This window comes from Hyla sarda, unplaced genomic scaffold, assembly GCF_029499605.1.
Source record: "Hyla sarda isolate aHylSar1 unplaced genomic scaffold, aHylSar1.hap1 scaffold_1176, whole genome shotgun sequence".
Taxonomy (NCBI): Eukaryota; Metazoa; Chordata; class Amphibia; order Anura; family Hylidae; genus Hyla; species Hyla sarda.
The window spans coordinates 1-27,521 of NW_026607799.1; the positions used below are offsets into that span (position 1 = coordinate 1).

The 27,521-nt window shown below is 44.8% G+C and overlaps 9 non-coding genes and 1 pseudogene across 9 annotated transcripts; all 10 read left to right on the top strand.

Moving 5' to 3' along the window:
- Nucleotides 1–1,889: 1,889 nt before the first annotated feature.
- LOC130302660 (U2 spliceosomal RNA) lies at nt 1,890–2,080 on the top strand. Its single transcript, XR_008852830.1, has one exon. It is a non-coding gene; the product is annotated as a U2 spliceosomal RNA (small nuclear RNA).
- Nucleotides 2,081–4,166: 2,086 nt separating this feature from the next.
- On the top strand, nt 4,167–4,357 carry LOC130302672 (U2 spliceosomal RNA). Its single transcript, XR_008852841.1, has one exon. It is a non-coding gene; the product is annotated as a U2 spliceosomal RNA (small nuclear RNA).
- A 2,087-nt stretch (nt 4,358–6,444) lies between these two features.
- On the top strand, nt 6,445–6,635 carry LOC130302684 (U2 spliceosomal RNA). Its single transcript, XR_008852854.1, has one exon. It is a non-coding gene; the product is annotated as a U2 spliceosomal RNA (small nuclear RNA).
- Nucleotides 6,636–8,733: 2,098 nt separating this feature from the next.
- On the top strand, nt 8,734–8,924 carry LOC130302696 (U2 spliceosomal RNA). The gene has a single exon (XR_008852865.1). It is a non-coding gene; the product is annotated as a U2 spliceosomal RNA (small nuclear RNA).
- A 2,089-nt stretch (nt 8,925–11,013) lies between these two features.
- On the top strand, nt 11,014–11,204 carry LOC130302649 (U2 spliceosomal RNA). The gene has a single exon (XR_008852819.1). It is a non-coding gene; the product is annotated as a U2 spliceosomal RNA (small nuclear RNA).
- Nucleotides 11,205–13,293: 2,089 nt separating this feature from the next.
- Nucleotides 13,294–13,484, top strand: LOC130302650 (U2 spliceosomal RNA). The gene has a single exon (XR_008852820.1). It is a non-coding gene; the product is annotated as a U2 spliceosomal RNA (small nuclear RNA).
- Nucleotides 13,485–15,571: 2,087 nt separating this feature from the next.
- On the top strand, nt 15,572–15,762 carry LOC130302651 (U2 spliceosomal RNA). The gene has a single exon (XR_008852821.1). It is a non-coding gene; the product is annotated as a U2 spliceosomal RNA (small nuclear RNA).
- A 2,092-nt stretch (nt 15,763–17,854) lies between these two features.
- Nucleotides 17,855–18,045, top strand: LOC130302648 (U2 spliceosomal RNA). Its single transcript, XR_008852818.1, has one exon. It is a non-coding gene; the product is annotated as a U2 spliceosomal RNA (small nuclear RNA).
- A 2,090-nt stretch (nt 18,046–20,135) lies between these two features.
- On the top strand, nt 20,136–20,326 carry LOC130302653 (U2 spliceosomal RNA). The gene has a single exon (XR_008852822.1). It is a non-coding gene; the product is annotated as a U2 spliceosomal RNA (small nuclear RNA).
- Nucleotides 20,327–27,128: 6,802 nt separating this feature from the next.
- On the top strand, nt 27,129–27,304 carry LOC130302699 (U2 spliceosomal RNA; annotated as a pseudogene).
- Nucleotides 27,305–27,521: the final 217 nt, after the last annotated feature.

Genomic DNA, 27,521 nt, shown 5'->3' on the forward strand with positions numbered 1-27,521 from the left:
CTCCTTAATTGGATCATTTGAGTAGCCAGCACACCTGTGCAGGTAGGGCATGACATGATAGGCAGCTGCCTTGATAGCGGGTGGGTGCTGAATGTTCCTAATTGACAAAATAAGATTAATGCTTATGAAGAAATATAAAATCTCATCCCTTCCCCAATATCGCGCCACACCCCTACCCCTTAATTCCCTGGTTGAACGTGATGGACATATGTCTTTTTTCGACCGTACTAACTATGTAACTATGTAACATAACATGGGGGGGGGGGGGGTCTCCTGGCTGTTCACACAGGTGTGTCATTGCTGTACATTGACCATGCATTGCTTCTGTGGTATTGCAAAGGCAAAGACAAATGCTTCCAGCCATCCATTGCACTAATGGATTGGTCATCAGCTGGCTGTCTATGTCCCGCATCAATATAGACCAAAGTACAGAGGGTTAGGCTATGCTATTGTGCACCTACCTGATGCATCAGAAGGTGCGAGGCCCTTGCTAAATTCTGTGCACAGACTTTGAGATCTATGCTTTAGACTGTATCTAAACCTGCTCCAACATGGACTGACATTCTGGCCTACTTTCAGCCGATGCGACTTGTCTGTCGCTGAACAGTCGCTTTTTATGTATTCAGCACCTATGTATAATGTTGTAAAAATGCTCTAGAAGCTAAAGTCGCAGAAATGTCACACATATTTGGCCTGCAACTTTCTGTGCGACAAATTCAGACAGGAAAAATCAGTATAAATCCTTAGAAAATTATCCCCCAGTGTCTCCATCTGCTGGCGGTATTGAATAAGCATTGCTGCACTGATGGGGTATGCATTAGACGAAAAAAAAGAAGAAAAAGAAGAATAATACGCCCAGAAAAGAGGCGAAAAGGAGAAAAACGTAAAAAAACGTGAAAAAAAAGTAAGAGGAAGAGAAGGGAAAAAAAGGTGGAAATGGGTTTAAAAGTGATTTCGGCGGAGAAATATATATATATATATATATATATATATATATATATATATATATATATATATGCGCACACACACACATAGATATAAACGTATTCTCCGTTGAGATATTGCAGCCGCTGCTGTGTCCAGGCCCAGGAGCCTTAGCACTGTGCTGTGATGTCACTCAATACCACTGACATCACTAGGTGTAAACAACATCTCTCCTTTGCTGTGTATGTGACTATGGAGCTGTTTGGTGATGTCGTCTATTACGGCCTTCATAGAAGCAACAGGAGATTGTTGCATCCATCTTGAACCCTCAGAACTACAGTGCTATGATGTCACTCACTTCCACAGGCCTTGCAGAGTGTAAACAACAACAACCCAGCTTTGTTGTGTATGTAACCAAAGGGATTTGTGATGTCACCTAGAACCTTCACAGCAGCGACAGCTTTATGAGGAGCATCAGCACTGCTCTGCCTGAGCAGAACCATCACCGCCATAGGTTGTCAAATAACCCGGATTTAACCCACACAGGTAAGTCCAATGGGGTGCAGGCATGTCCTCTATGCTTACAGCTTCCCGTGGGTGTTGGTTTGATACCGTTTGGGGACAGCCAAGGAGGCATCTGCAGGCAACAAAGGTAGGTGTGTGCTTGTGTGTGTGTTTCCTATGCAGATCCTAAGCCCAGTGTCACATGCAAGTAGGAGGAGTAAGAAGGGTTCCTGGCAAATCCGGGTTATGGATTGCATTTAAAAAGGCCCCGTGGGAGTGCAATGGGCCCCTGTCTTGCTGCTTAGCAATAATGGTATGGGTTTAGGTTCTGCTGTGTGTACTGGTGGTTGACTGCCCCCCAGCCCAGAGTGTGCATGGAAAATTGTCTGGCAGCCTCCCTGACAGCAAGCAGTGATAGTGCCCATGAAGGGGACCTTGTTGGGCCCGCCCCTTTCACGGTTATCGCTTCTCGGCCTTTTGGCTAAGATCAAGTGTAGTATCTGTTCTTATCAGTTTAATATCTGATACGTCCCCTATCTGGGGACCATATATTAAATGGATTTTTGAGAACGGGGGCCGATTTCGAAGCTTGCTTCCGTCGCCCTATGCATTGACCCGATATGGCAGTATCTTCGGGTACAGTGCACCACCCCCTTACAGGGTTAAAAAGAAAGATTCCTACTTTCATTGCTACCTGCTTGCTGGCTAGCCAGCTAGCCAGCCCTGTGGGCCTTGCTGCTGCTGCAGCCAATAAACAAAAGGTGGTGCTGCTGCTGCTTCTGCTGCTTCTGCTTCTGCTTGTGTCTGGCCCCTGTTGGAGCGTCCAGGCACAGGACTTCTGCTGCTGCTGACTAAATGGCCTCCTTAATTGGATCATTTGAGTAGCCAGCACACCTGTGCAGGTAGGGCATGACATGATAGGCAGCTGCCTTGATAGCGGGTGGGTGCTGAATGTTCCTAATTGACAAAATAAGATTAATGCTTATGAAGAAATATAAAATCTCATCCCTTCCCCAATATCGCGCCACACCCCTACCCCTTAATTCCCTGGTTGAACGTGATGGACATATGTCTTTTTTCGACCGTACTAACTATGTAACTATGTAACATAACATGGGGGGGGGGGGGGTCTCCTGGCTGTTCACACAGGTGTGTCATTGCTGTACATTGACCATGCATTGCTTCTGTGGTATTGCAAAGGCAAAGACAAATGCTTCCAGCCATCCATTGCACTAATGGATTGGTCATCAGCTGGCTGTCTATGTCCCGCATCAATATAGACCAAAGTACAGAGGGTTAGGCTATGCTATTGTGCACCTACCTGATGCATCAGAAGGTGCGAGGCCCTTGCTAAATTCTGTGCACAGACTTTGAGATCTATGCTTTAGACTGTATCTAAACCTGCTCCAACATGGACTGACATTCTGGCCTACTTTCAGCCGATGCGACTTGTCTGTCGCTGAACAGTCGCTTTTTATGTATTCAGCACCTATGTATAATGTTGTAAAAATGCTCTAGAAGCTAAAGTCGCAGAAATGTCACACATATTTGGCCTGCAACTTTCTGTGCGACAAATTCAGACAGGAAAAATCAGTATAAATCCTTAGAAAATTATCCCCCAGTGTCTCCATCTGCTGGCGGTATTGAATAAGCATTGCTGCACTGATGGGGTATGCATTAGACGAAAAAAAAGAAGAAAAAGAAGAATAATACGCCCAGAAAAGAGGCGAAAAGGAGAAAAACGTAAAAAAACGTGAAAAAAAAGTAAGAGGAAGAGAAGGGAAAAAAAGGTGGAAATGGGTTTAAAAGTGATTTCGGCGGAGAATATATATATATATATATATATATATATATATATATATATATGCGCACACACACACATAGATATAAACGTATTCTCCGTTGAGATATTGCAGCCGCTGCTGTGTCCAGGCCCAGGAGCCTTAGCACTGTGCTGTGATGTCACTCAATACCACTGACATCACTAGGTGTAAACAACATCTCTCCTTTGCTGTGTATGTGACTATGGAGCTGTTTGGTGATGTCGTCTATTACGGCCTTCATAGAAGCAACAGGAGATTGTTGCATCCATCTTGAACCCTCAGAACTACAGTGCTATGATGTCACTCACTTCCACAGGCCTTGCAGAGTGTAAACAACAACAACCCAGCTTTGTTGTGTATGTAACCAAAGGGATTTGTGATGTCACCTAGAACCTTCACAGTAGCGACAGCTTTATGAGGAGCATCAGCACTGCTCTGCCTGAGCAGAACCATCACCGCCATAGGTTGTCAAATAACCCGGATTTAACCCACACAGGTAAGTCCAATGGGGTGCAGGCATGTCCTCTATGCTTACAGCTTCCCGTGGGTGTTGGTTTGATACCGTTTGGGGACAGCCAAGGAGGCATCTGCAGGCAACAAAGGTAGGTGTGTGCTTGTGTGTGTGTTTCCTATGCAGATCCTAAGCCCAGTGTCACATGCAAGTAGGAGGAGTAAGAAGGGTTCCTGGCAAATCCGGGTTATGGATTGCATTTAAAAAGGCCCCGTGGGAGTGCAATGGGCCCCTGTCTTGCTGCTTAGCAATAATGGTATGGGTTTAGGTTCTGCTGTGTGTACTGGTGGTTGACTGCCCCCCAGCCCAGAGTGTGCATGGAAAATTGTCTGGCAGCCTCCCTGACAGCAAGCAGTGATAGTGCCCATGAAGGGGACCTTGTTGGGCCCGCCCCTTTCACGGTTATCGCTTCTCGGCCTTTTGGCTAAGATCAAGTGTAGTATCTGTTCTTATCAGTTTAATATCTGATACGTCCCCTATCTGGGGACCATATATTAAATGGATTTTTGAGAACGGGGGCCGATTTCGAAGCTTGCTTCCGTCGCCCTATGCATTGACCCGATATGGCAGTATCTTCGGGTACAGTGCACCACCCCCTTACAGGGTTAAAAAGAAAGATTCCTACTTTCATTGCTACCTGCTTGCTGGCTAGCCAGCTAGCCAGCCCTGTGGGCCTTGCTGCTGCTGCAGCCAATAAACAAAAGGTGGTGCTGCTGCTGCTTCTGCTGCTTCTGCTTCTGCTTGTGTCTGGCCCCTGTTGGAGCGTCCAGGCACAGGACTTCTGCTGCTGCTGACTAAATGGCCTCCTTAATTGGATCATTTGAGTAGCCAGCACACCTGTGCAGGTAGGGCATGACATGATAGGCAGCTGCCTTGATAGCGGGTGGGTGCTGAATGTTCCTAATTGACAAAATAAGATTAATGCTTATGAAGAAATATAAAATCTCATCCCTTCCCCAATATCGCGCCACACCCCTACCCCTTAATTCCCTGGTTGAACGTGATGGACATATGTCTTTTTTCGACCGTACTAACTATGTAACTATGTAACATAACATGGGGGGGGGGGGGGTCTCCTGGCTGTTCACACAGGTGTGTCATTGCTGTACATTGACCATGCATTGCTTCTGTGGTATTGCAAAGGCAAAGACAAATGCTTCCAGCCATCCATTGCACTAATGGATTGGTCATCAGCTGGCTGTCTATGTCCCGCATCAATATAGACCAAAGTACAGAGGGTTAGGCTATGCTATTGTGCACCTACCTGATGCATCAGAAGGTGCGAGGCCCTTGCTAAATTCTGTGCACAGACTTTGAGATCTATGCTTTAGACTGTATCTAAACCTGCTCCAACATGGACTGACATTCTGGCCTACTTTCAGCCGATGCGACTTGTCTGTCGCTGAACAGTCGCTTTTTATGTATTCAGCACCTATGTATAATGTTGTAAAAATGCTCTAGAAGCTAAAGTCGCAGAAATGTCACACATATTTGGCCTGCAACTTTCTGTGCGACAAATTCAGACAGGAAAAATCAGTATAAATCCTTAGAAAATTATCCCCCAGTGTCTCCATCTGCTGGCGGTATTGAATAAGCATTGCTGCACTGATGGGGTATGCATTAGACGAAAAAAAAGAAGAAAAAGAAGAATAATACGCCCAGAAAAGAGGCGAAAAGGAGAAAAACGTAAAAAAACGTGAAAAAAAAGTAAGAGGAAGAGAAGGGAAAAAAAGGTGGAAATGGGTTTAAAAGTGATTTCGGCGGAGAAATATATATATATATATATATATATATATATATATATATATATGCGCACACACACACATAGATATAAACGTATTCTCCGTTGAGATATTGCAGCCGCTGCTGTGTCCAGGCCCAGGAGCCTTAGCACTGTGCTGTGATGTCACTCAATACCACTGACATCACTAGGTGTAAACAACATCTCTCCTTTGCTGTGTATGTGACTATGGAGCTGTTTGGTGATGTCGTCTATTACGGCCTTCATAGAAGCAACAGGAGATTGTTGCATCCATCTTGAACCCTCAGAACTACAGTGCTATGATGTCACTCACTTCCACAGGCCTTGCAGAGTGTAAACAACAACAACCCAGCTTTGTTGTGTATGTAACCAAAGGGATTTGTGATGTCACCTAGAACCTTCACAGCAGCGACAGCTTTATGAGGAGCATCAGCACTGCTCTGCCTGAGCAGAACCATCACCGCCATAGGTTGTCAAATAACCCGGATTTAACCCACACAGGTAAGTCCAATGGGGTGCAGGCATGTCCTCTATGCTTACAGCTTCCCGTGGGTGTTGGTTTGATACCGTTTGGGGACAGCCAAGGAGGCATCTGCAGGCAACAAAGGTAGGTGTGTGCTTGTGTGTGTGTTTCCTATGCAGATCCTAAGCCCAGTGTCACATGCAAGTAGGAGGAGTAAGAAGGGTTCCTGGCAAATCCGGGTTATGGATTGCATTTAAAAAGGCCCCGTGGGAGTGCAATGGGCCCCTGTCTTGCTGCTTAGCAATAATGGTATGGGTTTAGGTTCTGCTGTGTGTACTGGTGGTTGACTGCCCCCCAGCCCAGAGTGTGCATGGAAAATTGTCTGGCAGCCTCCCTGACAGCAAGCAGTGATAGTGCCCATGAAGGGGACCTTGTTGGGCCCGCCCCTTTCACGGTTATCGCTTCTCGGCCTTTTGGCTAAGATCAAGTGTAGTATCTGTTCTTATCAGTTTAATATCTGATACGTCCCCTATCTGGGGACCATATATTAAATGGATTTTTGAGAACGGGGGCCGATTTCGAAGCTTGCTTCCGTCGCCCTATGCATTGACCCGATATGGCAGTATCTTCGGGTACAGTGCACCACCCCCTTACAGGGTTAAAAAGAAAGATTCCTACTTTTATTGCTACCTGCTTGCTGGCTAGCCAGCTAGCCAGCCCTGTGGGCCTTGCTGCTGCTGCAGCCAATAAACAAAAGGTGGTGCTGCTGCTGCTTCTGCTGCTTCTGCTTCTGCTTGTGTCTGGCCCCTGTTGGAGCGTCCAGGCACAGGACTTCTGCTGCTGCTGACTAAATGGCCTCCTTAATTGGATCATTTGAGTAGCCAGCACACCTGTGCAGGTAGGGCATGACATGATAGGCAGCTGCCTTGATAGCGGGTGGGTGCTGAATGTTCCTAATTGACAAAATAAGATTAATGCTTATGAAGAAATATAAAATCTCATCCCTTCCCCAATATCGCGCCACACCCCTACCCCTTAATTCCCTGGTTGAACGTGATGGACATATGTCTTTTTTCGACCGTACTAACTATGTAACTATGTAACATAACATGGGGGGGGGGGGGTCTCCTGGCTGTTCACACAGGTGTGTCATTGCTGTACATTGACCATGCATTGCTTCTGTGGTATTGCAAAGGCAAAGACAAATGCTTCCAGCCATCCATTGCACTAATGGATTGGTCATCAGCTGGCTGTCTATGTCCCGCATCAATATAGACCAAAGTACAGAGGGTTAGGCTATGCTATTGTGCACCTACCTGATGCATCAGAAGGTGCGAGGCCCTTGCTAAATTCTGTGCACAGACTTTGAGATCTATGCTTTAGACTGTATCTAAACCTGCTCCAACATGGACTGACATTCTGGCCTACTTTCAGCCGATGCGACTTGTCTGTCGCTGAACAGTCGCTTTTTATGTATTCAGCACCTATGTATAATGTTGTAAAAATGCTCTAGAAGCTAAAGTCGCAGAAATGTCACACATATTTGGCCTGCAACTTTCTGTGCGACAAATTCAGACAGGAAAAATCAGTATAAATCCTTAGAAAATTATCCCCCAGTGTCTCCATCTGCTGGCGGTATTGAATAAGCATTGCTGCACTGATGGGGTATGCATTAGACGAAAAAAAAGAAGAAAAAGAAGAATAATACGCCCAGAAAAGAGGCGAAAAGGAGAAAAACGTAAAAAAACGTGAAAAAAAAGTAAGAGGAAGAGAAGGGAAAAAAAGGTGGAAATGGGTTTAAAAGTGATTTCGGCGGAGAAATATATATATATATATATATATATATATATATATATATATATATATATATATATGCGCACACACACACATAGATATAAACGTATTCTCCGTTGAGATATTGCAGCCGCTGCTGTGTCCAGGCCCAGGAGCCTTAGCACTGTGCTGTGATGTCACTCAATACCACTGACATCACTAGGTGTAAACAACATCTCTCCTTTGCTGTGTATGTGACTATGGAGCTGTTTGGTGATGTCGTCTATTACGGCCTTCATAGAAGCAACAGGAGATTGTTGCATCCATCTTGAACCCTCAGAACTACAGTGCTATGATGTCACTCACTTCCACAGGCCTTGCAGAGTGTAAACAACAACAACCCAGCTTTGTTGTGTATGTAACCAAAGGGATTTGTGATGTCACCTAGAACCTTCACAGCAGCGACAGCTTTATGAGGAGCATCAGCACTGCTCTGCCTGAGCAGAACCATCACCGCCATAGGTTGTCAAATAACCCGGATTTAACCCACACAGGTAAGTCCAATGGGGTGCAGGCATGTCCTCTATGCTTACAGCTTCCCGTGGGTGTTGGTTTGATACCGTTTGGGGACAGCCAAGGAGGCATCTGCAGGCAACAAAGGTAGGTGTGTGCTTGTGTGTGTGTTTCCTATGCAGATCCTAAGCCCAGTGTCACATGCAAGTAGGAGGAGTAAGAAGGGTTCCTGGCAAATCCGGGTTATGGATTGCATTTAAAAAGGCCCCGTGGGAGTGCAATGGGCCCCTGTCTTGCTGCTTAGCAATAATGGTATGGGTTTAGGTTCTGCTGTGTGTACTGGTGGTTGACTGCCCCCCAGCCCAGAGTGTGCATGGAAAATTGTCTGGCAGCCTCCCTGACAGCAAGCAGTGATAGTGCCCATGAAGGGGACCTTGTTGGGCCCGCCCCTTTCACGGTTATCGCTTCTCGGCCTTTTGGCTAAGATCAAGTGTAGTATCTGTTCTTATCAGTTTAATATCTGATACGTCCCCTATCTGGGGACCATATATTAAATGGATTTTTGAGAACGGGGGCCGATTTCGAAGCTTGCTTCCGTCGCCCTATGCATTGACCCGATATGGCAGTATCTTCGGGTACAGTGCACCACCCCCTTACAGGGTTAAAAAGAAAGATTCCTACTTTCATTGCTACCTGCTTGCTGGCTAGCCAGCTAGCCAGCCCTGTGGGCCTTGCTGCTGCTGCAGCCAATAAACAAAAGGTGGTGCTGCTGCTGCTTCTGCTGCTTCTGCTTCTGCTTGTGTCTGGCCCCTGTTGGAGCGTCCAGGCACAGGACTTCTGCTGCTGCTGACTAAATGGCCTCCTTAATTGGATCATTTGAGTAGCCAGCACACCTGTGCAGGTAGGGCATGACATGATAGGCAGCTGCCTTGATAGCGGGTGGGTGCTGAATGTTCCTAATTGACAAAATAAGATTAATGCTTATGAAGAAATATAAAATCTCATCCCTTCCCCAATATCGCGCCACACCCCTACCCCTTAATTCCCTGGTTGAACGTGATGGACATATGTCTTTTTTCGACCGTACTAACTATGTAACTATGTAACATAACATGGGGGGGGGGGGGGTCTCCTGGCTGTTCACACAGGTGTGTCATTGCTGTACATTGACCATGCATTGCTTCTGTGGTATTGCAAAGGCAAAGACAAATGCTTCCAGCCATCCATTGCACTAATGGATTGGTCATCAGCTGGCTGTCTATGTCCCGCATCAATATAGACCAAAGTACAGAGGGTTAGGCTATGCTATTGTGCACCTACCTGATGCATCAGAAGGTGCGAGGCCCTTGCTAAATTCTGTGCACAGACTTTGAGATCTATGCTTTAGACTGTATCTAAACCTGCTCCAACATGGACTGACATTCTGGCCTACTTTCAGCCGATGCGACTTGTCTGTCGCTGAACAGTCGCTTTTTATGTATTCAGCACCTATGTATAATGTTGTAAAAATGCTCTAGAAGCTAAAGTCGCAGAAATGTCACACATATTTGGCCTGCAACTTTCTGTGCGACAAATTCAGACAGGAAAAATCAGTATAAATCCTTAGAAAATTATCCCCCAGTGTCTCCATCTGCTGGCGGTATTGAATAAGCATTGCTGCACTGATGGGGTATGCATTAGACGAAAAAAAAGAAGAAAAAGAAGAATAATACGCCCAGAAAAGAGGCGAAAAGGAGAAAAACGTAAAAAAACGTGAAAAAAAAGTAAGAGGAAGAGAAGGGAAAAAAAGGTGGAAATGGGTTTAAAAGTGATTTCGGCGGAGAAATATATATATATATATATATATATATATATATATATATATATATGCGCACACACACACATAGATATAAACGTATTCTCCGTTGAGATATTGCAGCCGCTGCTGTGTCCAGGCCCAGGAGCCTTAGCACTGTGCTGTGATGTCACTCAATACCACTGACATCACTAGGTGTAAACAACATCTCTCCTTTGCTGTGTATGTGACTATGGAGCTGTTTGGTGATGTCGTCTATTACGGCCTTCATAGAAGCAACAGGAGATTGTTGCATCCATCTTGAACCCTCAGAACTACAGTGCTATGATGTCACTCACTTCCACAGGCCTTGCAGAGTGTAAACAACAACAACCCAGCTTTGTTGTGTATGTAACCAAAGGGATTTGTGATGTCACCTAGAACCTTCACAGCAGCGACAGCTTTATGAGGAGCATCAGCACTGCTCTGCCTGAGCAGAACCATCACCGCCATAGGTTGTCAAATAACCCGGATTTAACCCACACAGGTAAGTCCAATGGGGTGCAGGCATGTCCTCTATGCTTACAGCTTCCCGTGGGTGTTGGTTTGATACCGTTTGGGGACAGCCAAGGAGGCATCTGCAGGCAACAAAGGTAGGTGTGTGCTTGTGTGTGTGTTTCCTATGCAGATCCTAAGCCCAGTGTCACATGCAAGTAGGAGGAGTAAGAAGGGTTCCTGGCAAATCCGGGTTATGGATTGCATTTAAAAAGGCCCCGTGGGAGTGCAATGGGCCCCTGTCTTGCTGCTTAGCAATAATGGTATGGGTTTAGGTTCTGCTGTGTGTACTGGTGGTTGACTGCCCCCCAGCCCAGAGTGTGCATGGAAAATTGTCTGGCAGCCTCCCTGACAGCAAGCAGTGATAGTGCCCATGAAGGAGACCTTGTTGGGCCCGCCCCTTTCACGGTTATCGCTTCTCGGCCTTTTGGCTAAGATCAAGTGTAGTATCTGTTCTTATCAGTTTAATATCTGATACGTCCCCTATCTGGGGACCATATATTAAATGGATTTTTGAGAACGGGGGCCGATTTCGAAGCTTGCTTCCGTCGCCCTATGCATTGACCCGATATGGCAGTATCTTCGGGTACAGTGCACCACCCCCTTACAGGGTTAAAAAGAAAGATTCCTACTTTCATTGCTACCTGCTTGCTGGCTAGCCAGCTAGCCAGCCCTGTGGAACTTGCTGCTGCTGCAGCCAATAAACAAAAGGTGGTGCTGCTGCTGCTTCTGCTGCTTCTGCTTCTGCTTGTGTCTGGCCCCTGTTGGAGCGTCCAGGCACAGGACTTCTGCTGCTGCTGACTAAATGGCCTCCTTAATTGGATCATTTGAGTAGCCAGCACACCTGTGCAGGTAGGGCATGACATGATAGGCAGCTGCCTTGATAGCGGGTGGGTGCTGAATGTTCCTAATTGACAAAATAAGATTAATGCTTATGAAGAAATATAAAATCTCATCCCTTCCCCAATATCGCGCCACACCCCTACCCCTTAATTCCCTGGTTGAACGTGATGGACATATGTCTTTTTTCGACCGTACTAACTATGTAACTATGTAACATAACATGGGGGGGGGGGGGGTCTCCTGGCTGTTCACACAGGTGTGTCATTGCTGTACATTGACCATGCATTGCTTCTGTGGTATTGCAAAGGCAAAGACAAATGCTTCCAGCCATCCATTGCACTAATGGATTGGTCATCAGCTGGCTGTCTATGTCCCGCATCAATATAGACCAAAGTACAGAGGGTTAGGCTATGCTATTGTGCACCTACCTGATGCATCAGAAGGTGCGAGGCCCTTGCTAAATTCTGTGCACAGACTTTGAGATCTATGCTTTAGACTGTATCTAAACCTGCTCCAACATGGACTGACATTCTGGCCTACTTTCAGCCGATGCGACTTGTCTGTCGCTGAACAGTCGCTTTTTATGTATTCAGCACCTATGTATAATGTTGTAAAAATGCTCTAGAAGCTAAAGTCGCAGAAATGTCACACATATTTGGCCTGCAACTTTCTGTGCGACAAATTCAGACAGGAAAAATCAGTATAAATCCTTAGAAAATTATCCCCCAGTGTCTCCATCTGCTGGCGGTATTGAATAAGCATTGCTGCACTGATGGGGTATGCATTAGACGAAAAAAAAGAAGAAAAAGAAGAATAATACGCCCAGAAAAGAGGCGAAAAGGAGAAAAACGTAAAAAAACGTGAAAAAAAAGTAAGAGGAAGAGAAGGGAAAAAAAGGTGGAAATGGGTTTAAAAGTGATTTCGGCGGAGAAATATATATATATATATATATATATATATATATATATATATATATGCGCACACACACACATAGATATAAACGTATTCTCCGTTGAGATATTGCAGCCGCTGCTGTGTCCAGGCCCAGGAGCCTTAGCACTGTGCTGTGATGTCACTCAATACCACTGACATCACTAGGTGTAAACAACATCTCTCCTTTGCTGTGTATGTGACTATGGAGCTGTTTGGTGATGTCGTCTATTACGGCCTTCATAGAAGCAACAGGAGATTGTTGCATCCATCTTGAACCCTCAGAACTACAGTGCTATGATGTCACTCACTTCCACAGGCCTTGCAGAGTGTAAACAACAACAACCCAGCTTTGTTGTGTATGTAACCAAAGGGATTTGTGATGTCACCTAGAACCTTCACAGCAGCGACAGCTTTATGAGGAGCATCAGCACTGCTCTGCCTGAGCAGAACCATCACCGCCATAGGTTGTCAAATAACCCGGATTTAACCCACACAGGTAAGTCCAATGGGGTGCAGGCATGTCCTCTATGCTTACAGCTTCCCGTGGGTGTTGGTTTGATACCGTTTGGGGACAGCCAAGGAGGCATCTGCAGGCAACAAAGGTAGGTGTGTGCTTGTGTGTGTGTTTCCTATGCAGATCCTAAGCCCAGTGTCACATGCAAGTAGGAGGAGTAAGAAGGGTTCCTGGCAAATCCGGGTTATGGATTGCATTTAAAAAGGCCCCGTGGGAGTGCAATGGGCCCCTGTCTTGCTGCTTAGCAATAATGGTATGGGTTTAGGTTCTGCTGTGTGTACTGGTGGTTGACTGCCCCCCAGCCCAGAGTGTGCATGGAAAATTGTCTGGCAGCCTCCCTGACAGCAAGCAGTGATAGTGCCCATGAAGGGGACCTTGTTGGGCCCGCCCCTTTCACGGTTATCGCTTCTCGGCCTTTTGGCTAAGATCAAGTGTAGTATCTGTTCTTATCAGTTTAATATCTGATACGTCCCCTATCTGGGGACCATATATTAAATGGATTTTTGAGAACGGGGGCCGATTTCGAAGCTTGCTTCCGTCGCCCTATGCATTGACCCGATATGGCAGTATCTTCGGGTACAGTGCACCACCCCCTTACAGGGTTAAAAAGAAAGATTCCTACTTTAATTGCTACCTGCTTGCTGGCTAGCCAGCTAGCCAGCCCTGTGGGCCTTGCTGCTGCTGCAGCCAATAAACAAAAGGTGGTGCTGCTGCTGCTTCTGCTGCTTCTGCTTCTGCTTGTGTCTGGCCCCTGTTGGAGCGTCCAGGCACAGGACTTCTGCTGCTGCTGACTAAATGGCCTCCTTAATTGGATCATTTGAGTAGCCAGCACACCTGTGCAGGTAGGGCATGACATGATAGGCAGCTGCCTTGATAGCGGGTGGGTGCTGAATGTTCCTAATTGACAAAATAAGATTAATGCTTATGAAGAAATATAAAATCTCATCCCTTCCCCAATATCGCGCCACACCCCTACCCCTTAATTCCCTGGTTGAACGTGATGGACATATGTCTTTTTTCGACCGTACTAACTATGTAACTATGTAACATAACATGGGGGGGGGGGGGGTCTCCTGGCTGTTCACACAGGTGTGTCATTGCTGTACATTGACCATGCATTGCTTCTGTGGTATTGCAAAGGCAAAGACAAATGCTTCCAGCCATCCATTGCACTAATGGATTGGTCATCAGCTGGCTGTCTATGTCCCGCATCAATATAGACCAAAGTACAGAGGGTTAGGCTATGCTATTGTGCACCTACCTGATGCATCAGAAGGTGCGAGGCCCTTGCTAAATTCTGTGCACAGACTTTGAGATCTATGCTTTAGACTGTATCTAAACCTGCTCCAACATGGACTGACATTCTGGCCTACTTTCAGCCGATGCGACTTGTCTGTCGCTGAACAGTCGCTTTTTATGTATTCAGCACCTATGTATAATGTTGTAAAAATGCTCTAGAAGCTAAAGTCGCAGAAATGTCACACATATTTGGCCTGCAACTTTCTGTGCGACAAATTCAGACAGGAAAAATCAGTATAAATCCTTAGAAAATTATCCCCCAGTGTCTCCATCTGCTGGCGGTATTGAATAAGCATTGCTGCACTGATGGGGTATGCATTAGACGAAAAAAAAGAAGAAAAAGAAGAATAATACGCCCAGAAAAGAGGCGAAAAGGAGAAAAACGTAAAAAAACGTGAAAAAAAAGTAAGAGGAAGAGAAGGGAAAAAAAGGTGGAAATGGGTTTAAAAGTGATTTCGGCGGAGAAATATATATATATATATATATATATATATATATATATATATATGCGCACACACACACATAGATATAAACGTATTCTCCGTTGAGATATTGCAGCCGCTGCTGTGTCCAGGCCCAGGAGCCTTAGCACTGTGCTGTGATGTCACTCAATACCACTGACATCACTAGGTGTAAACAACATCTCTCCTTTGCTGTGTATGTGACTATGGAGCTGTTTGGTGATGTCGTCTATTACGGCCTTCATAGAAGCAACAGGAGATTGTTGCATCCATCTTGAACCCTCAGAACTACAGTGCTATGATGTCACTCACTTCCACAGGCCTTGCAGAGTGTAAACAACAACAACCCAGCTTTGTTGTGTATGTAACCAAAGGGATTTGTGATGTCACCTAGAACCTTCACAGCAGCGACAGCTTTATGAGGAGCATCAGCACTGCTCTGCCTGAGCAGAACCATCACCGCCATAGGTTGTCAAATAACCCGGATTTAACCCACACAGGTAAGTCCAATGGGGTGCAGGCATGTCCTCTATGCTTACAGCTTCCCGTGGGTGTTGGTTTGATACCGTTTGGGGACAGCCAAGGAGGCATCTGCAGGCAACAAAGGTAGGTGTGTGCTTGTGTGTGTGTTTCCTATGCAGATCCTAAGCCCAGTGTCACATGCAAGTAGGAGGAGTAAGAAGTGTTCCTGGCAAATCCGGGTTATGGATTGCATTTAAAAAGGCCCCGTGGGAGTGCAATGGGCCCCTGTCTTGCTGCTTAGCAATAATGGTATGGGTTTAGGTTCTGCTGTGTGTACTGGTGGTTGACTGCCCCCCAGCCCAGAGTGTGCATGGAAAATTGTCTGGCAGCCTCCCTGACAGCAAGCAGTGATAGTGCCCATGAAGGGGACCTTGTTGGGCCCGCCCCTTTCACGGTTATCGCTTCTCGGCCTTTTGGCTAAGATCAAGTGTAGTATCTGTTCTTATCAGTTTAATATCTGATACGTCCCCTATCTGGGGACCATATATTAAATGGATTTTTGAGAACGGGGGCCGATTTCGAAGCTTGCTTCCGTCGCCCTATGCATTGACCCGATATGGCAGTATCTTCGGGTACAGTGCACCACCCCCTTACAGGGTTAAAAAGAAAGATTCCTACTTTCATTGCTACCTGCTTGCTGGCTAGCCAGCTAGCCAGCCCTGTGGGCCTTGCTGCTGCTGCAGCCAATAAACAAAAGGTGGTGCTGCTGCTGCTTCTGCTGCTTCTGCTTCTGCTTGTGTCTGGCCCCTGTTGGAGCGTCCAGGCACAGGACTTCTGCTGCTGCTGACTAAATGGCCTCCTTAATTGGATCATTTGAGTAGCCAGCACACCTGTGCAGGTAGGGCATGACATGATAGGCAGCTGCCTTGATAGCGGGTGGGTGCTGAATGTTCCTAATTGACAAAATAAGATTAATGCTTATGAAGAAATATAAAATCTCATCCCTTCCCCAATATCGCGCCACACCCCTACCCCTTAATTCCCTGGTTGAACGTGATGGACATATGTCTTTTTTCGACCGTACTAACTATGTAACTATGTAACATAACATGGGGGGGGGGGGGGGGTCTCCTGGCTGTTCACACAGGTGTGTCATTGCTGTACATTGACCATGCATTGCTTCTGTGGTATTGCAAAGGCAAAGACAAATGCTTCCAGCCATCCATTGCACTAATGGATTGGTCATCAGCTGGCTGTCTATGTCCCGCATCAATATAGACCAAAGTACAGAGGGTTAGGCTATGCTATTGTGCACCTACCTGATGCATCAGAAGGTGCGAGGCCCTTGCTAAATTCTGTGCACAGACTTTGAGATCTATGCTTTAGACTGTATCTAAACCTGCTCCAACATGGACTGACATTCTGGCCTACTTTCAGCCGATGCGACTTGTCTGTCGCTGAACAGTCGCTTTTTATGTATTCAGCACCTATGTATAATGTTGTAAAAATGCTCTAGAAGCTAAAGTCGCAGAAATGTCACACATATTTGGCCTGCAACTTTCTGTGCGACAAATTCAGACAGGAAAAATCAGTATAAATCCTTAGAAAATTATCCCCCAGTGTCTCCATCTGCTGGCGGTATTGAATAAGCATTGCTGCACTGATGGGGTATGCATTAGACGAAAAAAAAGAAGAAAAAGAAGAATAATACGCCCAGAAAAGAGGCGAAAAGGAGAAAAACGTAAAAAAACGTGAAAAAAAAGTAAGAGGAAGAGAAGGGAAAAAAAGGTGGAAATGGGTTTAAAAGTGATTTCGGCGGAGAAATATATATATATATATATATATATATATATATATATATATATATGCGCACACACACACATAGATATAAACGTATTCTCCGTTGAGATATTGCAGCCGCTGCTGTGTCCAGGCCCAGGAGCCTTAGCACTGTGCTGTGATGTCACTCAATACCACTGACATCACTAGGTGTAAACAACATCTCTCCTTTGCTGTGTATGTGACTATGGAGCTGTTTGGTGATGTCGTCTATTACGGCCTTCATAGAAGCAACAGGAGATTGTTGCATCCATCTTGAACCCTCAGAACTACAGTGCTATGATGTCACTCACTTCCACAGGCCTTGCAGAGTGTAAACAACAACAACCCAGCTTTGTTGTGTATGTAACCAAAGGGATTTGTGATGTCACCTAGAACCTTCACAGCAGCGACAGCTTTATGAGGAGCATCAGCACTGCTCTGCCTGAGCAGAACCATCACCGCCATAGGTTGTCAAATAACCCGGATTTAACCCACACAGGTAAGTCCAATGGGGTGCAGGCATGTCCTCTATGCTTACAGCTTCCCGTGGGTGTTGGTTTGATACCGTTTGGGGACAGCCAAGGAGGCATCTGCAGGCAACAAAGGTAGGTGTGTGCTTGTGTGTGTGTTTCCTATGCAGATCCTAAGCCCAGTGTCACATGCAAGTAGGAGGAGTAAGAAGGGTTCCTGGCAAATCCGGGTTATGGATTGCATTTAAAAAGGCCCCGTGGGAGTGCAATGGGCCCCTGTCTTGCTGCTTAGCAATAATGGTATGGGTTTAGGTTCTGCTGTGTGTACTGGTGGTTGACTGCCCCCCAGCCCAGAGTGTGCATGGAAAATTGTCTGGCAGCCTCCCTGACAGCAAGCAGTGATAGTGCCCATGAAGGGGGACCTTGTTGGGCCCGCCCCTTTCACGGTTATCGCTTCTCGGCCTTTTGGCTAAGATCAAGTGTAGTATCTGTTCTTATCAGTTTAATATCTGATACGTCCCCTATCTGGGGACCATATATTAAATGGATTTTTGAGAACGGGGGCCGATTTTGAAGCTTGCTTCCGTCGCCCTATGCATTGACCCGATATGGCAGTATCTTCGGGTACAGTGCACCACCCCCTTACAGGGTTAAAAAGAAAGATTCCTACTTTAATTGCTACCTGCTTGCTGGCTAGCCAGCTAGCCAGCCCTGTGGGCCTTGCTGCTGCTGCAGCCAATAAACAAAAGGTGGTGCTGCTGCTGCTTCTGCTGCTTCTGCTTCTGCTTGTGTCTGGCCCCTGTTGGAGCGTCCAGGCACAGGACTTCTGCTGCTGCTGACTAAATGGCCTCCTTAATTGGATCATTTGAGTAGCCAGCACACCTGTGCAGGTAGGGCATGACATGATAGGCAGCTGCCTTGATAGCGGGTGGGTGCTGAATGTTCCTAATTGACAAAATAAGATTAATGCTTATGAAGAAATATAAAATCTCATCCCTTCCCCAATATCGCGCCACACCCCTACCCCTTAATTCCCTGGTTGAACGTGATGGACATATGTCTTTTTTCGACCGTACTAACTATGTAACTATGTAACATAACATGGGGGGGGGGGGGGGTCTCCTGGCTGTTCACACAGGTGTGTCATTGCTGTACATTGACCATGCATTGCTTCTGTGGTATTGCAAAGGCAAAGACAAATGCTTCCAGCCATCCATTGCACTAATGGATTGGTCATCAGCTGGCTGTCTATGTCCCGCATCAATATAGACCAAAGTACAGAGGGTTAGGCTATGCTATTGTGCACCTACCTGATGCATCAGAAGGTGCGAGGCCCTTGCTAAATTCTGTGCACAGACTTTGAGATCTATGCTTTAGACTGTATCTAAACCTGCTCCAACATGGACTGACATTCTGGCCTACTTTCAGCCGATGCGACTTGTCTGTCGCTGAACAGTCGCTTTTTATGTATTCAGCACCTATGTATAATGTTGTAAAAATGCTCTAGAAGCTAAAGTCGCAGAAATGTCACACATATTTGGCCTGCAACTTTCTGTGCGACAAATTCAGACAGGAAAAATCAGTATAAATCCTTAGAAAATTATCCCCCAGTGTCTCCATCTGCTGGCGGTATTGAATAAGCATTGCTGCACTGATGGGGTATGCATTAGACGAAAAAAAAGAAGAAAAAGAAGAATAATACGCCCAGAAAAGAGGCGAAAAGGAGAAAAACGTAAAAAAACGTGAAAAAAAAGTAAGAGGAAGAGAAGGGAAAAAAAGGTGGAAATGGGTTTAAAAGTGATTTCGGCGGAGAAATATATATATATATATATATATATATATATATATATATATATATGCGCACACACACACATAGATATAAACGTATTCTCTGTTGAGATATTGCAGCCGCTGCTGTGTCCAGGCCCAGGAGCCTTAGCACTGTGCTGTGATGTCACTCAATACCACTGACATCACTAGGTGTAAACAACATCTCTCCTTTGCTGTGTATGTGACTATGGAGCTGTTTGGTGATGTCGTCTATTACGGCCTTCATAGAAGCAACAGGAGATTGTTGCATCCATCTTGAACCCTCAGAACTACAGTGCTATGATGTCACTCACTTCCACAGGCCTTGCAGAGTGTAAACAACAACAACCCAGCTTTGTTGTGTATGTAACCAAAGGGATTTGTGATGTCACCTAGAACCTTCACAGCAGCGACAGCTTTATGAGGAGCATCAGCACTGCTCTGTCTGAGCAGAACCATCACCGCCATAGGTTGTCAAATAACCCGGATTTAACCCACACAGGTAAGTCCAATGGGGTGCAGGCATGTCCTCTATGCTTACAGCTTCCCGTGGGTGTTGGTTTGATACCGTTTGGGGACAGCCAAGGAGGCATCTGCAGGCAACAAAGGTAGGTGTGTGCTTGTGTGTGTGTTTCCTATGCAGATCCTAAGCCCAGTGTCACATGCAAGTAGGAGGAGTAAGAAGGGTTCCTGGCAAATCCGGGTTATGGATTGCATTTAAAAAGGCCCCGTGGGAGTGCAATGGGCCCCTGTCTTGCTGCTTAGCAATAATGGTATGGGTTTAGGTTCTGCTGTGTGTACTGGTGGTTGACTGCCCCCCAGCCCAGAGTGTGCATGGAAAATTGTCTGGCAGCCTCCCTGACAGCAAGCAGTGATAGTGCCCATGAAGGGGACCTTGTTGGGCCCGCCCCTTTCACGGTTATCGCTTCTCGGCCTTTTGGCTAAGATCAAGTGTAGTATCTGTTCTTATCAGTTTAATATCTGATACGTCCCCTATCTGGGGACCATATATTAAATGGATTTTTGAGAACGGGGGCCGATTTCGAAGCTTGCTTCCGTCGCCCTATGCATTGACCCGATATGGCAGTATCTTCGGGTACAGTGCACCACCCCCTTACAGGGTTAAAAAGAAAGATTCCTACTTTCATTGCTACCTGCTTGCTGGCTAGCCAGCTAGCCAGCCCTGTGGGCCTTGCTGCTGCTGCAGCCAATAAACAAAAGGTGGTGCTGCTGCTGCTTCTGCTGCTTCTGCTTCTGCTTGTGTCTGGCCCCTGTTGGAGCGTCCAGGCACAGGACTTCTGCTGCTGCTGACTAAATGGCCTCCTTAATTGGATCATTTGAGTAGCCAGCACACCTGTGCAGGTAGGGCATGACATGATAGGCAGCTGCCTTGATAGCGGGTGGGTGCTGAATGTTCCTAATTGACAAAATAAGATTAATGCTTATGAAGAAATATAAAATCTCATCCCTTCCCCAATATCGCGCCACACCCCTACCCCTTAATTCCCTGGTTGAACGTGATGGACATATGTCTTTTTTCGACCGTACTAACTATGTAACTATGTAACATAACATGGGGGGGGGGGGGTCTCCTGGCTGTTCACACAGGTGTGTCATTGCTGTACATTGACCATGCATTGCTTCTGTGGTATTGCAAAGGCAAAGACAAATGCTTCCAGCCATCCATTGCACTAATGGATTGGTCATCAGCTGGCTGTCTATGTCCCGCATCAATATAGACCAAAGTACAGAGGGTTAGGCTATGCTATTGTGCACCTACCTGATGCATCAGAAGGTGCGAGGCCCTTGCTAAATTCTGTGCACAGACTTTGAGATCTATGCTTTAGACTGTATCTAAACCTGCTCCAACATGGACTGACATTCTGGCCTACTTTCAGCCGATGCGACTTGTCTGTCGCTGAACAGTCGCTTTTTATGTATTCAGCACCTATGTATAATGTTGTAAAAATGCTCTAGAAGCTAAAGTCGCAGAAATGTCACACATATTTGGCCTGCAACTTTCTGTGCGACAAATTCAGACAGGAAAAATCAGTATAAATCCTTAGAAAATTATCCCCCAGTGTCTCCATCTGCTGGCGGTATTGAATAAGCATTGCTGCACTGATGGGGTATGCATTAGACGAAAAAAAAGAAGAAAAAGAAGAATAATACGCCCAGAAAAGAGGCGAAAAGGAGAAAAACGTAAAAAAACGTGAAAAAAAAGTAAGAGGAAGAGAAGGGAAAAAAAGGTGGAAATGGGTTTAAAAGTGATTTCGGCGGAGAAATATATATATATATATATATATATATATATATATATATATATATATGCGCACACACACACATAGATATAAACGTATTCTCCGTTGAGATATTGCAGCCGCTGCTGTGTCCAGGCCCAGGAGCCTTAGCACTGTGCTGTGATGTCACTCAATACCACTGACATCACTAGGTGTAAACAACATCTCTCCTTTGCTGTGTATGTGACTATGGAGCTGTTTGGTGATGTCGTCTATTACGGCCTTCATAGAAGCAACAGGAGATTGTTGCATCCATCTTGAACCCTCAGAACTACAGTGCTATGATGTCACTCACTTCCACAGGCCTTGCAGAGTGTAAACAACAACAACCCAGCTTTGTTGTGTATGTAACCAAAGGGATTTGTGATGTCACCTAGAACCTTCACAGCAGCGACAGCTTTATGAGGAGCATCAGCACTGCTCTGCCTGAGCAGAACCATCACCGCCATAGGTTGTCAAATAACCCGGATTTAACCCACACAGGTAAGTCCAATGGGGTGCAGGCATGTCCTCTATGCTTACAGCTTCCCGTGGGTGTTGGTTTGATACCGTTTGGGGACAGCCAAGGAGGCATCTGCAGGCAACAAAGGTAGGTGTGTGCTTGTGTGTGTGTTTCCTATGCAGATCCTAAGCCCAGTGTCACATGCAAGTAGGAGGAGTAAGAAGGGTTCCTGGCAAATCCGGGTTATGGATTGCATTTAAAAAGGCCCCGTGGGAGTGCAATGGGCCCCTGTCTTGCTGCTTAGCAATAATGGTATGGGTTTAGGTTCTGCTGTGTGTACTGGTGGTTGACTGCCCCCCAGCCCAGAGTGTGCATGGAAAATTGTCTGGCAGCCTCCCTGACAGCAAGCAGTGATAGTGCCCATGAAGGGGACCTTGTTGGGCCCGCCCCTTTCACGGTTATCGCTTCTCGGCCTTTTGGCTAGATCAAGTGTCTGGTCAGGAGGATCCTGGGAGTTTGTCCTACCTTTTCCAAGGGGGGCTGCTACGAGGAACCGAAAAGGCGATCGACAAGATGGGTGTTCGCATCCGTTACCTTACATCCGGTGAAACGCGGATTCGTTTTTCCTTTCGCTTTGATGTTGATGAAGACAAGCAAGAACTCGTCCAACTTTCTTATTTTGTGAAAGAAACTCTCTACAAGCTTCTTGGGGTGAAGAAAGAGAACATCGTCTGTCTCAGAGATCCTCGGAAGGGCAGCTTCATCCTAACTCTGGACTCTGCTTATGCATGCCAGAATCTTTTTGAGAAGCTGAAAAGCAATCAAGACCTTGCTGAGCTTGATGGGATCACGGTCACAGTGTTGTATACTGGAGGCGATATTCCTCTAGTTGTGTGTATGCACAATCCCTTTGTGACTGTGTCCCATATTGAGCTCTTTTTGGGGAAATACTGCAGTTCTGTTAAGTATTCCCATAAGGTGATGAATTCAGAAGACCTATGGACGGGGAAACATAAGTTTTTTGTGAAAATGAAGGAGGATGCTACTGGCATTGGAGGGTTGTGTCATCCACCCTCCAACTTTTCTATCGGTCGGGATAAGGGCTATTTGTTTTATCCCGAGATGCCTACTTTTTGTAGGAAATGTAAGAAATTCGGACATACTATGGAAGTTTGCACGGACACTACAGTTCGCTGTGGTCGGTGCAATCAAGAAGGCCATGTTTCTAAGGACTGTGCTAAAATCGTCTGCAACATTTGTGGTGAAGAAGGCCATGCCTTTAAAGATTGCAGTCTCCGTTCCAGTGTAGCTAGATCGTGGGCTGACCGTGTAGCGGGGAGAGTGGGTGTAGTGCAAGCTGAAGTACCACCTGCGAAAGCACCCCAGCGGTCTGAGGCGCCTTCAGAAAAGCCGGCTGTAACTTCTCATGTCGTGGCGGAGCTTATGGACCTTTCTGCTGTGCCTGAGACAGAGGGGAGACCTTCTGTGGAGGGTTCTGGTGGTGGAGGGTCACTAGTGAGCAGTGAAGCCATGGAGGTTGGCGTGAAGGAGATCAAGCGGAAGAAGGAACTTGGAGATGAGCCACAACTTGGCATTAAACGGCCTGTCAAAAAAAGCTCAGACGAATGTGAGGACAGTCAACATGCATGGAGGCCTTCTATAAGATCAGCGTCCGATCCAAAAAATATCAAAGAGTTCGAAAGCCCGGAGTCACCTGTGGGTTTCATATCGGACTCAAACTCCAGTAGCGAATAGCTTCCTTAAAGTGCTCCTCTCTTAATGTGAGAGGTCTAAAGAGCCCTACGAGAAGGGCTGCTTTGTTTAGTTTTTTAGAGACCTTGGACTGTTCTCTGTTCTTTTTACAAGAATGTGGAATTGAACATAGTCCAAATTATGAGGACCTTTGTCGTAGCTGGACTTTGGGACCATCGGTCTGGTCGGGTGACAATCTGAACAGATCTTCAGGTGTTGGGATCTTGTTTAGAGGTTCAGATGTACAAGTTTTGTCCTTCTTAGAAATTATACCTGGTAGAGCGCTATTAGTTAATATTAAGTACAATGGCTCAGAGATTAAGCTTTTTAACATCTATGCTTCTCCTGAAAAAAATGAGAGAGCCGACTTGATTAATGATATTCAGGCTTTTATCCCAGGTTCAACACCTATTTTAATGGCTGGAGATTTTAATTGTTGTATGAGTGGTGATCATCGTGAGAGTGGAAGTGTGCATGTCAGAGTGGATAAAACAGAGAAACAGATTAAGAGTATGACTGAGGATTTTAACTTTACCGATGTCTGGAGGAGAAAATACCCAGACGACCCTGGTTACACATGGGAAAATAATGTCTGCAAATCCAGGATTGATTTTATTTTTTTATCGGAAAGTTTTAATCTAGTTGAGGTTTCTCTTTTATCGAATATTTTCTCTGATCATAAGTTATTACATGCACATGTCACTTTACCTGGCCTAGAGAAAGGCAGAGGCGTTTGGAAGCTCAACACTACTTTATTAGAGGACATGAAAACAAAAAATGATTTTATTGCTGCTTATAACAAATGGAGATTGCGTCAATCCCAATATAAAAATATTTTGGATTGGTGGGAGGATGTTAAAAAGTGGACTAAACTGTTTTTTATCCGTGTGGGCATCCAAAAGGCTAAGGAGAAAAAGTTATGGTTTAAAATGTTAAACACTAAAATCCAAACATATTATAAACTAAAGCAAGCCGGGCTTGAGATGGATGATGTTATTGCTCAGACAAAGAATGAAATAAAAAATGCCATTAGTCAAAAAGGAAAAGAAATGATTTTTAACAGCAAGGTGCAATGTCTGGAGAATGATGAAAAGTGTTCGAGATTCTTTTTTAAGAAGGTGGTGGGAAAGAAAGAAATGATATCTGTAATAGAAGGGAAGATAACTAATGAAGAGATGTTGCGAGAAGCACAAGTATTTTATCAGGAGCTTTTTAATAAAAAAGATATTGATATTTCCTTTACTAATGATGTTTTAGATACCTTGGATTCAAAACTTGACAAAACTGACCAAGAGAGCCTTTGTGATGAAATCTTTTTACCTGAACTTTTAAGCACTTTTAAGAGTTTTTTAAATGGTAAAACACCTGGTTCGGATGGGTTGCCAGTTGAATTTTATCTGTGTTTTTGGTCCATTTTAAAAGATGATCTTTTAGGTATTTTTAACTGTGCTTTTAAATCTGAGATTTTACCTGCGTCCTGGAGAGATGGTGTTGTTACTCTGATTTTTAAAAAAGGAGACATCTCTAAATTAGAAAATTGGAGGCCTATTACCCTGCTAAATACAGACTATAAGGTTTTAGCAAAAATTTTAGCAAATAGGCTCAAGCAGGTAATTTCTAAGGTTATACACAGTGACCAAGTATGCGGAGTACCTGGAAGGAAAATAAGTGATCATCTAAACCTTGTAAAAGATGTTTTATGGTATCAGAAACAATGTGATCAGAAATTGGCAATTTTATCCTTGGATTTTCAAAAGGCTTATGACCGTGTTTCTCATGATTTTTTATGGTTGGTTTTAAAGAAAATGAATTTTCCTGATTTTATTGTTGGAAAAATTGCACTTTTATATAAAAACTGTTTTAGTCGTATTTTAATTAACGGTTTTTTATCCCAAGAGGTATGTTTACAGTCTGGGGTGAAACAGGGGTGCCCCCTATCACCCATTCTTTTCATATGTGCAATAGAACCTCTGTTGAATGTTTTGAGAAAAGATAAGCTCATTAGAGGAGTGCCAATCCCTGGAAGTGGAGGACAGAGCGTAAAGACGATAGCATACATGGATGATGTTAATATTCTATGTCCAGATGAACCATCCCTGAAACGTGCTATCAGACAGACAGAATTTTTTTGTGAGGGCTCTGGCTTCAAATTAAATAAAAATAAATGTGATTGCTTTGCAATAGGGAATTGGGGCAATACGGAGGTGAATGTGCAATATGATAAAATCAAAATCTTGGGTGTCATCTTTGACAATGAAAATAATGGAGAGGAAAGCTGGTCCATCGTCAAAGAGAAAGTGCAAAAGAAAATAAGTTTTTGGAAAATGAGGAAATTAACAATAGAAGGAAAAGTACTGATAATGAAAGCTTTGTTGCTACCTATCATGCTATATTTAAGCTTGGTTTTCCCACCGAGTGAACGCACCTTAAAGTTTTTAAACAAGATTTGCTTTCATTTTTTATGGGGGTCTAAAATGGATAAACTCAGGAGAGATGTAATGATGAAGACAAAGAAATTGGGGGGTAAGGATGTGCCTGATTTAAAAAGGTTTTTATATATTCACTTTTTTTCTATGTGTTTTAATGGCTTGCAAAGAAACTGTTATTGGTCTTATTTTTTAAAATATGCTGCAGGTCACATTTTTAGAAAAAGAAAGTGGATAACCTTACCTTTAACGTCCCCAATCTTATTTATTCCCCCAGCGCACTATGTGGTTTTAGAAAAGATTATTCGTATTTATGGCATTGCTAATTTTATTCAAGAAATTTGTAGTAATGCACGAAAATTAGTTCCTGAAATCAGGAAGATAGAACAGATTTGCTTAATATCTAATTATTCCACTGAGAAATCTCTAAGAGTTTGGAGGATGGTGAATATGGGATTCTTATCTAATGACTTAAAAGATCTGGCCTGGCAGATAGCACATCAATGTTTGCCTACCAGAGAATTCCAACACAGAAGAGGATTGTGTCGTAGTGCAAAGTGCCCGAGAATGGGGTGTCCTAGTGAGGAAACAGTTTTACACCTTTTTTGGAACTGTTTTTACGCCCAAGAGATATGGCATTTGATAGGACCCTTACTAAAATTCATTTCTGATCTTAATTTTTTAAATCATGAAGTTATTTTATATGGATTTTATAATGTTTTATCTGTGGAAAAGTCTCGGGTTTTGTGGATTAGTATAAATTGTATTAAAATTGCACTATGGAAGACGAGGAATATTCTTCTTTTTAAAAGAGACACTATTACCTCTAAAGATTGTGTTCGCCTAGCTCTTAGTGAGATGTATGTTTTCTATTTATTGGATAAAAAAAGATTAGGTCACAAAGTGGCTAAAAGTCTTTGGAATCTACATCTGTGGAATATGCTTTTAGCAGACTAAGTATAATCTGGACTGCGTAAGGTCTTTTAGTCTAAGAATATTATATCTAAAAGTAAAAAATCTGTTCTTATCAGTTTAATATCTGATACGTCCCCTATCTGGGGACCATATATTAAATGGATTTTTGAGAACGGGGGCCGATTTCGAAGCTTGCTTCCGTCGCCCTATGCATTGACCCGATATGGCAGTATCTTCGGGTACAGTGCACCACCCCCTTACAGGGTTAAAAAGAAAGATTCCTACTTTAATTGCTACCTGCTTGCTGGCTAGCCAGCTAGCCAGCCCTGTGGGCCTTGCTGCTGCTGCAGCCAATAAACAAAAGGTGGTGCTGCTGCTGCTTCTGCTGCTTCTGCTTCTGCTTGTGTCTGGCCCCTGTTGGAGCGTCCAGGCACAGGACTTCTGCTGCTGCTGACTAAATGGCCTCCTTAAT